Source organism: Cavia porcellus, unplaced genomic scaffold (genome assembly GCF_034190915.1).
Source record: "Cavia porcellus strain 051 isolate PalLab524CR breed Dunkin Hartley unplaced genomic scaffold, mCavPor4.1 scaffold_1, whole genome shotgun sequence".
NCBI classification, from domain to species: domain Eukaryota; kingdom Metazoa; phylum Chordata; class Mammalia; order Rodentia; family Caviidae; genus Cavia; species Cavia porcellus.
In genome coordinates this window covers 173766518-173781340 of record NW_026947484.1, presented here as the reverse complement: position 1 = coordinate 173781340, position 14823 = coordinate 173766518, and positions in this window count along the sequence as shown.

Here is a 14823-nt window from a genome sequence, read left to right as displayed (position 1 = left end):
TTATTGAGAAGGAAACATTTGCAAAAGGACCTGAAGGAGTAAAGTCAATTAGCTAAGCAAGAAAATATTTGGGGGAAGAGGATCTTGGGCAGGAGAAACACCCAGTGCAGAGGCTGCAGTAGAGCAGGACCAGAGGTAAGTTTAAGGACCAGAAGAGCAAGGTGCTGGGGGGAGGCTGGGAGGCGAGACGTGGTCCCAGAGGCTGAAGGGGCCTGATTCAAACCATTCTCGAAGCCACTCAACTTCGACTGTTGCTCTGGGTTGATAATGGAGGTGATGAGAGAAGTGGTCAGGTCTTGAATAGAGTTAAGAACCTTTGTTAAGATATTGGATCAAGTAAGAGACGTGAGGATTAAATCTAAGCTCCAGCAAATCTTACAGGGTTGGAAATCAAAGACGAAGAAAACCTCTGAAAAGCAGCTATAGAAAGAAACACACAGCCTTCAAATCAGCAGCCATAAAACTCACAACTATTTTCCAAATGAAATTCTGGACACTAACAGACAACAGGATGACTTTAAGGAACTGAATTTATAGGGCTGGAGAGAGAAGGGAAATGCAGGAAAGGAGAAGGAGAGGGGGAAGCAAAGAAGACTAAGATGCAGTGTGTAAATGAACCAATTTGTCATGATGAATGTGTTCTTTATGTACTGCAACATGCACTTAAAAATTTGAAAAGAACTGAGTTTAAAAATAAAAAAGTTGGGGCTGGGGATTTAGGTCAGCAGCATAAGCGCCTGCCTTGCAACAGGCGGTCATGAGTTCGATCCCTGGTACCGATAAAAAGTTAAAAGTTAAAAAAGAGGGGCGGGGGGGGGGGGGGAGAGAGAGAGTAAGGGCCAGGGATTTATTTAGTTCAGAGGCATAAGTGCCTGCCTGGCAAGTGTGAGGTCATGAGTTTGATCCCTGGTACCAAAAAGAAAGAAAGAAAGAAAACAAAAAAGTTAACCTAGAATTATATTTCCAGTGAATATATCCTTCACAAATATAGATAAAATAGATATTTTTTAACAAGCCAAAGCTGATATAATTCACTTCTGGTCAGTCACCACTACAAGAAATATTAGTGCAAGTTGTTTTGGTGTTGAATGAAAATGAAAATGATCCCATATAGAAACATAAAGCTATAGGAAGAAATAAACAGGAGCAGAAAGAAGGGCTAGAAAATCATTGTGGTTGCTTGGAAGAAATACTAATGTCTTGCTATCACTATTATATAAAGAGAAATAATACACATGATAATAGTACTAGGGCTGGGAGCGATGGTAAGTGAATTTAAGCTATGGCATTGTGGAAGTGGCTTGTCACTTGTTTGGGATGTGATAAAAGCAGTTTATCACACAATAGATCAGGGATGCAGAGTGAAATCTTTAAGGGAATTGCTTTAAAATTAACATTAAAAACTGATATAAGATAGAAAATGATATCACAGAGTTTTATTGGATCAATGAACAGAACTGTTTGCAGTATCATTGATGGAATGTCCACTTTACAAGCTTTAATTTTGTGACTTGAACAATTATATCTAAGATGACAATATGTAATCCACTAACTAGTGATTTCCTACTGTTCATTTTTTTTTCTGTAAATCTGTATAACTTGTACCCTTTCCCCGCTTTTTTTTTCTTTTCTCCTTAAATAAAATTTAAAAAAAAATAAAAAATAAAAATAAAAAAAAGCTGATAATACAGAATAAATTAAAACTAGTTGATTGACTCAAAAGAAGACAAAAAAGAAGAAACAAAGTCACAGTGAACAAAAGGTAAATAAATAATAAGGTACAACTAAGTCCATTTGTATGGGTAAATACAGCTGGCAGCCTGCATGCTTGAGTTCTCAATCAGCAGATTCAGCCAAGCTTGGATCAAAAATTATAAAAAATGCATTTGCACTGAAAATGTAGACATTTCTCATCATTATTTCCTTAAACAACACAGGATAGCAACCATTTAGATAATGTTTATCTTGAATTGAGTATTTTAAGTAATCTAAAGATGTCATATACAGGAGGATTACAGGTTATGTATAAACACTATGCCATTTTACATAAAGGACTTGGGAATGTGGATTTTAGTATCCTGAGGGCATCCTGAAATGAATTCTCTGTAAGTTCTAAAGGACAACAAACAGTATATTGATAGTATATAAACTATATACTCTAAATAAAAAAGACAAATATTTTCACACTGGATACAACAATTAAAATGTATCCATGTTTAAAAAGTACAAAAAGAAACACACATTTCCATTAGCCATGGCAGGGAGATCACAAGTTTGAAACCAGCCTGGGTCACTCACAGAGACTTTGTCTCAAAATAAAATGTCAAAAGGACTGGAAGGGTAGTGAGTGGGAGAGCGACCGAGTTCAACCCCCACAACCAATCCTCAGTACTGCAGAGAAAAAATTAAAGCAACAAGTCACTGAAATAGATAAGAAAGTAAATATATTAAAAGTAAAAACAGAAAACATTATCCCACACAAACCCTATGCAGAAGAACATGTATTACCACCAGACAAAGCAGATTCCAGGGTAAGAAGTATCAGTAGAGATAGTGAGATGCATTTTACATGATGCAACATATAATCTTACATTGTATTCATTCAATGATAGAATTGCAAAATCCATCATCACAGATGGTAACTGTAACACAACTCTTTCAGTTACTAATAGAGCACCAGGTAAAATTTCATTAAACATAAAGGAGATTTGAACAACATGCTACCTGATTTGATCTAGACCACAGCTACAGAACACTAAAATCAGTAACTATAACAAAATGCATCCCCCTTCCCTGCACAGGAAACACTGACACAGAAACATTTCCCAGCACCAAAAATCTCAAACGGTTGAAACTGTGCACAATGAGTATGTTTTCTGACCATAGAGGAATTAACCTAGACTCAATAAAAAGATAACTAGAAAATACCCCAAATGGTTGGAAATTAAATAAAAATGTTGCTAAAAGACCTCTAGATCAAAAAGGAAATAAAAAAGACAAATATTTTCACACTGGATATTTCTAATTGAGATTAGAAATATTTTGAAAATGACAACAATGTGAGTACAATACATAAATGCAGAGCTCAGAGGAAAATCTATATGTTTATATTGGAAAAGAAAGAAGGTTAAAAAATCAGTCATCAAAGTTTTCATCACAGGAAGCTAGAGAAAGAATAGCACACAAAACCCAAAGAAAGAAGGAAAGAAATTGCATAGCTAGTGAAATACATAGCTGACATAGAACAGAACACACCACCAGAGCCACGAGTTGGGTTTTTAATAAGGTCATTAACTTGTGTAAAGACCTAGCAAACTACTAAAAAATGAAAGGAGAAACGGAAATTATAGATATTAAAAATTAAAAGGACACTTTGATGCATACCTTACAAGCATTAAAAGAATAAAAAGATGCTACAAACATCTTTAGGCTAAACTTGATCATTTTCACGAGTCCAGAGAAATATTTCTCAGAAAATTCAACTTACTAAAATGGATAGGAGAACATAATATCTGAATAGTTTTGCATCTGTTAAACAAGTTGAATTTGTAATTAAAAGCCTTCCCACAAAGGAAACTCTTGGCCTGGGTGCGTCACTGGGGAACCTTCCAAACAATTAAGGAAGCAAAAATATCAATCTTACACAAACTCCCGGCAACAGAGCCAGAGGGAATGGAGCACTTCCAAATTCATTTTCTTAAGAAATGAGGCCAGGTCCTAACCTCCTCTTACTCTTATCTGCGATGTTTCTATGTCCGAGTAAGATCACATTGTGACATACAGGGTGGGGGCTAACCAAGGGCTTCAGCATACAAATTCTGGACCCTGCATGGTCAGAGGACAAGCCTGCCCCTTGCAAGCTGCCCTTCCCCTGGTCAAATCTTGCATGGAAGGATTCTGCCTCCTGCTCACTGCCACCCCAAACTGTGTGTTTTGTTTGCCCTTGACACTGAGCAGCAGAGGCACGGACCAACCAATCAACGGACAAGGTCAACACCCAGGAGAGAAGATAAACCCAAGGGAGTCAACAGGCCCAGGGAGAAAAACAGACCTGGCCTGTAGCACTGGCCTGCAAAGAGTCCACAGAGAAAACCATGACTTGCTGTATTCTAAGACCACGGATCCTGGAAAGAAACCATTCATTCAAAAACACAGAATTTAAGAAACGAACTCAATACTTTTTTCTTTGTTTTTTCTCTTGCTTTTCCTTTCATTGTTTTTGTTGTTGTTGTTGTTGTTGTTTGTTTGTTTTCTTTCTCTCTTTTTTAAAGGATTTTGGGGTTGTCTTTTTTAAATTTTCCTTTTATTTTGCTCTGTTTTTTATTGTTGTCATTCATTTTTTCCCATTACTGTTATCTAATACTATTAATTTCCTTTTATTCTTCAATAGGATCTTCTTACTTTTCTCTCCGCCTCATCTTCCATCGATTAATATTTCAAATTTTCTTTTGCAGCTCTCTAGTTTCTCAGTCCCTCTATCTTTACTAGTGCAACTAGTAATCTCTATGAATTTTACATATTACTCTATGTTGTTTGTGTTGAATACAGTTCTGTTGGTAGTGGAGGTAAAGTTGTTCCATTTAGCAGATAATTACCATATGTCAATGTTTGGTTTGTCTCAGTGTTTATACTATAAATATAACTCTTTTCTATGGCAATATGATGGCACATTACAGGTCCTTAGGATATGTCTTTGATGCGCTATTGTTGCTGATTTTAGTATTGTAACCAAGGTAACACTGTTGCTGCTGTTAATTGATTTGCTCTGTATGCCAATATCTAAACTGCCTTGTGTCATTAACAACACCACGGCCAGTTCCCTGAGAATGGAATACTAGGTCAGATATACTGCAGCCCTTCACCCAGACAAGTAGAGGTGGTTGGATCTCGGAACAGAGGCAAAAGCTCCTAGTTAGCTGGCCCAGAGGGTATCGTTGAAAAGCAGACATTAACTAAAGAGGTGTCTGACAGCAAAACCGTGTACTATAATCAACATGCAAACCCCAGTGCACCCCACGGGCGGGCACACACACCAATAAACAAACCGAAAATAGAAGACAAGGCAATAAAATGCCGTCCAAAACTCCTAACTCTCCCAAAACTGATCCATGGGGCGTGGAGGGGAAGGAAAGCAAAAACTCTATAGCTGAATTATTTGAAAGGATAACAGAGAAATTTGAAAAACAGCTCAATAAACTGCTTGAGGAGTGTAAAGAAGATAAAGCTAAACAGGTGATAGACCTGATAAACAACACTATGAGTGAGTCTGTAAGAGACACTAGTAAAAAACTAACTTAACTAAAAAAGAAATGATGCAAAATCTGAATTCCCAGCATAGAAAACAATCATAGTTTGTTGTTGTTGTTAATTAGTACCAGGGATCAAACTCACAACCGTGCACTTGCAAGGCAGATGCTTATGCTGCTGAGCTAAATCCCCAGCCCCCACAATCATAATTCTTCAAAAAAGTACCAAACAGAAATTAGGGAGATTGCTATAGAACGTGCAAGCAGCAGACACTACCAAGGCAAGAACAGCATCAGAACCAGAAGACAGGGAGAGTGTCAGGGACCTGTTAGCAAGGGAGAGCTTAAAAACAAGAAGAAAACAGGAAAATGTGTCCAGCCCCTGCTAGATGATGCAAAAAAGACTAATCTAAGACTAATGAGAAATAGTAAAAAAAATTAGAAGTCAACACAAGTGGCATAAAAACTGTTTACTGAAATGATAGAAAACTTTTCAAAAACGAGGAAATAATTTAGCAAACAAATAAGTAGGGCATTTAGAACCTGAAATAGTCACAATCTGAAATGAACTACTCCATGACACCTTATATGCAAATTCCCAGAAGTCCAAGACAAGAACAGAATTTTAAAAGCTGTTATAGAGAAAGCAATAAATCACTTATAAATGTAAACCCTTAGAATTACATCAGCTATCTCAGCACAAACTTTCAAGGCCAGGAGAACTTGAAATGAAGTGTTTGAAGCCCTAAAAGAAAAGAACTTTCCTGATGTATTCTGCAAAACTATTTTTCAAAATTGATGGAGAAATAAGACATTAAAATAGTAAAAAACACCTAAAGAAATCCATTGACTACCAAATCAGCATTTCAAAAATACTCAAGGATATTCTAGGAAGAGACAATGAAGCAAACACTACCAAAAGATTTAACAGAATGTGTGCACCAGGTAAGGCGAGCAGCTAAGAAAGCAATGCAAAGAAATTAGCAACAGGAAAATAATGCAATGACAAGAATAGGTCAGTATTTTTCAGTAATAACTCTTAACATGAATGGTCTTAATTCCCCAATAAAAAGATGCAGATTGGCAGAATGGACCAAGAAACAAAAATAGCAGCACACTGTGTACCAGGTACACACTTAACCCCAAAGGAATGTATAAACTAATAGCAAAAGGATAGAGAACAATATTCCATGCAATGGGGACACAAAAAAGGATCAGGAATACCTATCCTATTTTCAGACAAAGTGGTCTTCAAGTCAAACCTGATCACAAGAGGCAAGGAAGATAACTATGTATTGGTTAAGGAGACAATTCCACAGAAAGAGATAATGATTATTAACATACATGCACTAAACATGGCACATCCAACTTCAGGAAACAAGTAATACTGGACATAAAAGATCAGATAAATATAACCACAGTTACAGTAGGAAATGTCAATCCCTCAGAGTCACCAGTAGACAGATCAGCTAGACAAAAAATCAACAAAGAAACATCAGAGCAAGTGGGCTTACAAGATATCTATAGTATTCCACCCTAGAACAACAGAATATACATTCTTCTCAGCAGCACATAGAATGTTTTCTAAATAGAACGGTTACCAGCTAATAAGGTATGCTTAAATTTATGCAAAGCAATCAAATTATACCATGCATATTATCAGATCACAACACAATGAAACTTAGAACTCAGTGGCAAAAGAAATCACAGAAATTATGCAAATGTATGACAATTAAACAACACACTCTTGAATAATCAGTGGATCACAGAAGAAATCAAGCTAGAAATAAAGAAGTTCCTATAATTAAATGATAATGCCAGTATTGTAGTCAGGAATTGCAAGGAAAAGAATTATATACAGGACACATAATTTACAGTAATATTTTGAAATAGTCACCCAAGAGTTAAATAGAAAAAGTTCCAGAAGTCTATCCACACATTGAGACCCAAGAAACCCAGCTGGGGGTTTGGATCCCACAGCAGTGTCCTGTATGAGTCCATCTGAAAACCTAGAGTCCACGACAGTGCCTCCCACAAGTCCAACTGGAGCCCTGGAGCCTACGACCATGACTCATGCAAGTCTATTTCACAGATCTGCACTGGAAAGCTCAGCAGTGGAAGCTAGAAAGTCTGTGCCTTCAGGATAAAGGATAAAGGATAAGGGATAAAGGTTGATAAAGGATAAAGGATCTGTGCCAGTAGGTTGAGGATTCTGCATTGAAGCTAAGAAATGATGCTCAAAATAAGGACTAGGGCTCTCTGCAAAAAGTACCATAGCCATCCTCAGCAACAATGTGGTCCTGAGCTCCTCTCATGCTGAACACAACCGAGTTCATATCAGGAGGCCAGTGTGACAAGCTTCTCCAGGAAACTGAACAGCACATATCTTCCCCTCTGGAGCTGGGAAGCAGTGCTCAAAGTAAGGACCAGAGCTCTCCCAAAGTGAAATGCAGCCATTCTCAATCATAAGGTCCCAAGCTCCTCCAGTGATAACAGCCAAGTTCACATCAGGGAAGCCAACATGCCAAGCTCCTCCATGAGAACCAACAGCTCCAAATGAACCAACAGTTCCAAACACCACCACTTTGGAGAACCCACAATGCTCCTGTCATTCTCTCTACTTCTCCTTTTTGTGCTGGCAACAGTTCTCGGGTGTACCATCTACACGCAGCACCACACTGATTCAGTTCAGCTGGTGTTTAAGTTGACCATCAGTTTTCAGTCCACCCAGCCAGTACAACGCGTCAGAACTTATGGAACATGATGAAAGCAGCCTTAAGAGGGAAATTTACAGCTGTGAATGCCCACATCAAAGAAACAAAGTGAATCCAAGTAAATAACTTAATGATGCACCTCAAAGATCTAGAAAAATTTTCCAAATATAAAAGCTAGTATCAGAAAAGAAGTTATAAATATCACAGCAGAAATCAACAAAATGGAGACTAAAAATAAAACAAAAAAGCAGTAAAATACAGTAAAAAGAATCACCAAATCAAGGAAGTTGTTCTTTGAAAGAATAAACAAAATAGACAAAATCTTTGCCAACCTGACATAAAGGGAAAGACACAAATCAATGAAATTAGATATGAAAAAGGTGAAATCACAATGAACTCTGCTGAAACTGAGATTAACAACTATTTTGTAAGTCTGTATGTCAATAAATTATAGCATTCAGAAAAAATGGATAGATTCCTACATATGTATGAATTACCCAAAATGAACCAAGAACATACTAAAATTCAGAATAACCCAATAACAGGCAATGAAATGTAATTTGTAATACAAAATCTACCAACAAAGACAAGTCCAGGTCCTGATGGATTCACTGCTCAATTCTACAAAAACTTCAGAGAAGATCTAATGCTCATATTCCTCAAATACGTTAGTAAAATCTAGAGGAAAGGACCCCTAAAGTCATTCCTAGTAGATAGTTTTACCCTAATTCCAAAATCAGACAAAGACCTAACCAAAAAAGAGAATTACAGGTCAATTTTTTAATGAACATGCACATACAAATTCTTAGTAAGATACTGGCAAACAGAATGCTTGGTCATGTCATGACCAAGTAGGCTTCATCCTAGGGATACATGGATGGTTTAATGTATGCAAATCAATACATGCAATGTATCACATAAACAAAAGCAAAGACAAAAATTACATGCTAATCTCAATAGATGCAGAAAAAACCTTTGACAAAATTTGGCATCCATTCATAATAATAAAAAGAAGAAAATAGGTATAGAAAGACCTTTCTCAGTCTGATAAAAGCCACTTATGACAAACTTTCTGCTAAAATCATATTAAATGGGAAAAATAAAGTTTTTGCTCTAAGATCAAAAAGAAGACAGGTATGTCCCCTATCATACTCTGGCTCAAACACAGTACTTGAAACATTAGCCAGAGCACTCAGGCAAGAGAAAGAAATAAAAGAGACATGTAAAGAAAGCAAAAAATCAAATTATCCTTATTTGCAAATGAAATGATCCTCTGTACAGAAGGTTTAAAATATTGCTAAAATAGCCAATTCAACACTGTAGCAAGATATAAAATCAATATATAAAAATCAATAGCATTCATTTACACCAATAATGAACTCACAGAGAAAGAAATTAGAAAACCATTCCATTTATAATAGCATCAAGAAAAATTAAATATTTAGGAATTATTCTAACCAAGGAAATGAAAGACCTCTATAATGGAAACTACAGTACTCTGAAAAAGGAGATCAAAGAGAAAATCAGAAAATGAAAATATTTACGTTGTTCCTGGATAGGTCAAAATGACCAGATTTCCAAAGTTTATACACTGATTTAATGCACAGGATAAAGCAGCAAAGTTTATACACAGATTTAAAGAGTAACATACCTCTCAGAAATAGAAAAAACACTCCTAAAATCTATGTGGAACCAGAAGAGGTCCAGATTAGCACTCCTGGGTAACAAAGTAGGAGGAATCAAACCCTCAGTTTGAAGTTATATTACAAAGCTACTGTGATAAAAACGACATTATCCTGGCACAAAAACAGACATATGGATCAATGGGACAGAATAGAGGATGCAGAAACAACTCCAGGTATATTAATGTCTTTGATCCTTTACTAAAAATATATATCCTGGAAGAAAGATGGCTAGCTTTCTTGGCTAGCACCTCTTTAATAAGTGGTGCTAGGAAGAACTGGCTATTTACATGCAGAAGATGCACTGCAGACTCAAATATCTAGCCATGTACTAAGGTAAAATCAAATCAGATTAAATGTCTAAATGTTAACACGGAAGCAATGTGCTGGAAGATAAGATAAGTAAAACTCTTAAACACATAGGTGTAGGCAAGGACTTTCTGAACAGAACCCCAGTAGCACAAGAAATAGTGCCACAGATCAAAGAAGTGGGATCATATCAAACGAAAAGGCTTCACAGCAGAGGAAACAACCAACAGAGTGAAGAGACAATCTGCAGAACAGGAAAACATTTTTGCTATGTATTCCTAAAGCAGAGTACTACTACATAGAATGTATTATAAAGAACTCAAAAAATGACCCTCCAAAATAAACAACCCAGTTAAAAATAAACAATTGAAATAAACACACATTTCTTGGAGAAGTACAAATAGCCAATGAACAAACACGTGAAAAAAATATGACTATTAGAGATGCAAATTAAAACAACACTGCGATTCATCTCACTCTGGAAAGAATGACTGTTGTCAAGAAATCAAACAATCACAAATACCGGTGAGGCTGCAGGGAAAAAGGGATATTTCTACATTGCTGGAGGGAATGTGAAATAGTACCATCACTGTGGAAATCAGTATGGAGACGCCTCAGGAAAACTAAAGCTAGAAATCCCATTTGACCCCACTATTCCTCTTCTGGGCATCTTCTCAAAAGAGTTAAAGACATCATATTATAGTAATGCGTGCACATTCATGTTTATAGTAGCCCGTTCCGTGGTAGCTAAATCTTGGAAGTAGCCTATATGTCCGCCAACAGAGGAGTGGGAAATGGAAAGGTGCTATTCATACGCAAGGCGTACTATTCTGTCGTTAAGAAAGATAAACTTGAATCATTCACACGAAAATGATGCATTTTGAGACCATAGCGTTAAGTGAAAGAAACCAGACACACAAGTTGAAGTAACGCATGATTTCTCTCAGATGAGAAACCCACAAGGATAAATAAACTGCAAAATAAAAATAGGTGATAGGAAGTAGGGCGACAGATATTTTGCAAATGGAAAGAGGACTAAGAGGTGGTAGGAGCGGAAGGGGAAGAAACAGAAGTGAGAAACGTTACGGACATGTGCTAACTCCTGCCAAAGAATGTGACCACGTACTAAAAATATGTACTAATATAAAATAAAAAATGAACAGAAAGTAAAATCTATATGAGAACGTAAAGAATCGCGATAGCCAAGATAATAATGAAGGAGAACAAAATTGGAGGACTTATCCTAGTAGACTTAGTATGAAAGCTACAAGTCAAGCTAATACTGCATGAGTGTTAAACGTAGGTGAATGCCTCTCCCCCTCCTCATCCTGTCTTCAGTTTGTCCTCTATTCGCAGGCTGCACCTGCTTCCTCTTTCTTCGGAGCCATGGGACCATCTCATGATGGAGGGATGGATTGGAAGAAAAGCATGCTGGGAAACTCCTTAACCCACTGGCTGGGCTCTTAGGGGCACATCTCTAGGCCTCACTAGAGGGCAGCAGAGCACTGTGCTTCTCTGAACACCTCTGCCACCCCACCCCCTGCCGCCCCAGGTCCCCACAAAAGAGGCTTTGTCAGGTGTGGCCTTGCTCTTTCCAGACACCTCCTGAGCCTGCAGGGATGGGGGCCTGCCCAGCGCAATGAGGTGGGCAGGCCCTCAAAATGCACTCTGCATACAGAGCTTCCCCTTCAGCCCACTTTCCTCCCTCCAGCCCCAGCCACCCTCCTTTGGGAAAACCCTCCCTTTCTCCCTGGCTTCTGAGTATAGTCCGAGCTCCCCAGCACTGGAGCTAAGACCATTCAGGCCATATCTCCCTGCAGCTGTCCCTATCTGCTGCTCCATCCCTACGTCCTGTATTCCAGCCCCAAAGCTCTCCTTTGGTTCCCCTGTAGTCCCTTCTGCCAGAAGTGCTCTGTCTCCCTCAGTCACCAGATCAGTTAGATCTGTGTCCCCACAGTCTCCTGGGCTTCTCTCTGCAACGGAACTGACCATACTGGGCTTCTCTTCCTGCAGGCATGGCATCTGCTTTATCCCTGTGGTCTCTCAGACAGTGCTGGGCCCTGCGCGCACTTGGAGCTCAGCACCCGTGGTGAGAGGAAAGGCAGCAGCCAGGAAGGAGTCAGGAAGGAGGAGGGGAGGCTGGCGGGGAGCGGCTGGACGTGTCCTGTCCTGTCTCCCTCTCTGGCCTCCATCTCTCCTCCTTCCCCTCCTCTCAAGACTAACCGCAAACACTCTACTTCGTGATGTAAGGATTCACCGAGGGACTCATTCATCACAGACATCATCAGCTCCTGCTACAAAGTGCTCTCAAATATGTCCAGCAACTGGGTGACATTCTTCCCGCCTGGCCTGAGTTGGCCTCTTAAACCCGGCCATCTGCTATAAATTTAGAATTCCCAGAGGATGAGGACAGGCTCCGATAGGTCCAGGATGCTCGTGTGCCAACGCCCTCTGCTTTTTCCTACACGCCCATGACATGTGCCACAAGGGGGCTTGTCCCCAGGACAGTCCGGGGTTCCCCCTGCCAGACAGCGTCCTGTTGATGAGGAAGTTTTCCCTGTATCACGTGACACTTAATTTTCATTGTTCCACTTGGACCCCTTGTGCAGTCCAGGTCTACTTTGAACTTTTCCTGTTTGCTGTGATCTTTCATTAAAATGTAGGTATAGGACCCCTTTCACAAAACTTTCCAAAGCCAGGATCTTAGGGGATCATTGGATTACCCTCCAGGTGGCACCTACCCCACTTTACAGATGTGAAAACTGATGGAGGGGCCAGTGCAGGCGGGGTGGGGGTGGGGTGGGAATTGCAATCTTGGTAAGAGCAATGACCTTAGGACAGACAGATGAGCAAAGTCCCAACAGCCTTCTGGCACCTTGGCCTTAAATGCCTGGCCCAACTCCTCACTAGTGGACATCAGCAGCCAAGCCAGGCTTCCCATTAGACAAGGGCGGAGACCACATCCTACTGCCCGGAAGGGGCTCTGCCACAGAGGCACATGCTCTGCATAATTGTTTGTAAGACTGAGGGTCCAGCAGGAGGAAATGAAATGCCCAGCTGCCAGATTTTGTCTTTTGGTAGAGATAAGCTTCTGTGTATGTGTGTGTGTGTGTGTGTGTGTGTGTGTGTGTGTGTGTGCAGAGAGAGGGGTGGTTATCATGAAACCAAAGAACTCCAGAGTTGTGGAAAGTCCCTGTCATTTCCAGGATTTAGAGCTGCGCCCAGAAGCGGAAAAAGCAGCCCACTGAGTCAGACTCTGCCCACAGCTCTCCCAGGGATCACCTAGTTGGAAGTTGGCTCTGCCCCTCTCAGAAGGGGCTTGCTAACTGGTGAACGCATTCAGACTGTCTCTGGACACAGATGCCTTCTGGGTCAGAGGGATGAGAGTTCATAGCCACCAGCATTCAATGACTTGCCCTGAGTCACACAATCCTAAGTGGGACAGTGGGAGATCTGTCCATCGCCAGAGCTTGGGTTCTCTCTTCTATGCTGGGCAGAGCTCTTTTGCAAAACCAAGCTTCTGAGATAACTGAAGCTGTACTTTTTTTTTTAATTTAAAAGGAAAAAGAGAAAAAAAAAAAAACAGAACAAAACAAAACAGTGTAAGGGTACAAGTAATACAGAACTTCAAAAAAAAGTAAGATATCACCAGTTAATAGATTACACACTATCATCTTAGAGACAGTGGTTCAGGTCACAGGATCAAAGCATACAAAGTGAACATTCAAACAGTGAGACTGCAAACAGTTGTGTTCAATAATCCATTCAAAAACGTTAATATGGTCATCTATTTAACACACCTAAACACACTTGCTGTTGTATCCTTTAAGGCACTTTTTTTTCCTCTTTATTACAACAAAATTTACACATTTTGGGTTTTACTGCTCCCATAGATCTTATTACTTTTTTTTTGGAAGAGAATAAAATTAAACATGATAAAACAAAGCTGTCAGTGAAGTTGTACTTTTAAATACATGGTGTGACCTAGATTAAGCATCTCCTTGGCTTAGAGATACAGTAAAGCATGGCTCACAGCCCTGGCATCAGAATCACCTGGAAAGTCTAGGCCCTGCCCCCAGAGACTCTGATTACTTGGTTTGGGAGGTGGAGTCAGCCCATGGCAATTTTAAAAGCCTAGCCATGGTTGATAATCTCAGCTCTCTATTTTTCTTCATGACAAAAGCCATCAGCACGTGTATGGGACTGAATCCTGATAAAGTGATTTCCTGGATCATGGTAGCATACAAGTACTCTGTCTGTTTTTTTCTAGTCTACTCACTCTTATCTTAAAACCCAACTTCCTGAGGAGTCACCTCATTGGGTCCCTGGGTTTCTGCTTTTTGTTTCTTCCTTGGAATCTTCTGAGAAATCATAGGCCAAACTGAGCAAAAGTGCCCCCCAGGTCCTTACTGATGAGTCCTGGGCTACTTCAAGAGTTCTCCAGACATTTCCAGACTCCTGGTCCCTCCCCTCAGGTGACAGGCAGCTGCACATTCGTTCTGAGTGTTAACTTGGGTCCCAAACTTGGTGCTACTGACCTACACGGCAATGAATTGTGAACACCAAGTAGCTGCAAAGAACCGAAAGCCTCTGCCAAGCCCACAGCCTTTTCTGTTGGCAGGGCTGGGTAAGGAACATAATGGCCCGCCTCACAGGGCTCTAAGCCCCAGGGAACAGGCTCTAGTGAGAGAATCAGAGTGGATGTTTAGGTCACGCCGGTCACATGCAGGGTAGCAGCTGGAGCCCAAAGCTGGGAGGATATGGCTCTGCTACAGGCTTAAAGAAATGGGTAGAAATTAGGGAAGTAGAAGAGAGAAGGAGAGCATTTTGGGGAAAAGGGACAGTACGTGCAAAGTCCCAGAGGCAGGACGG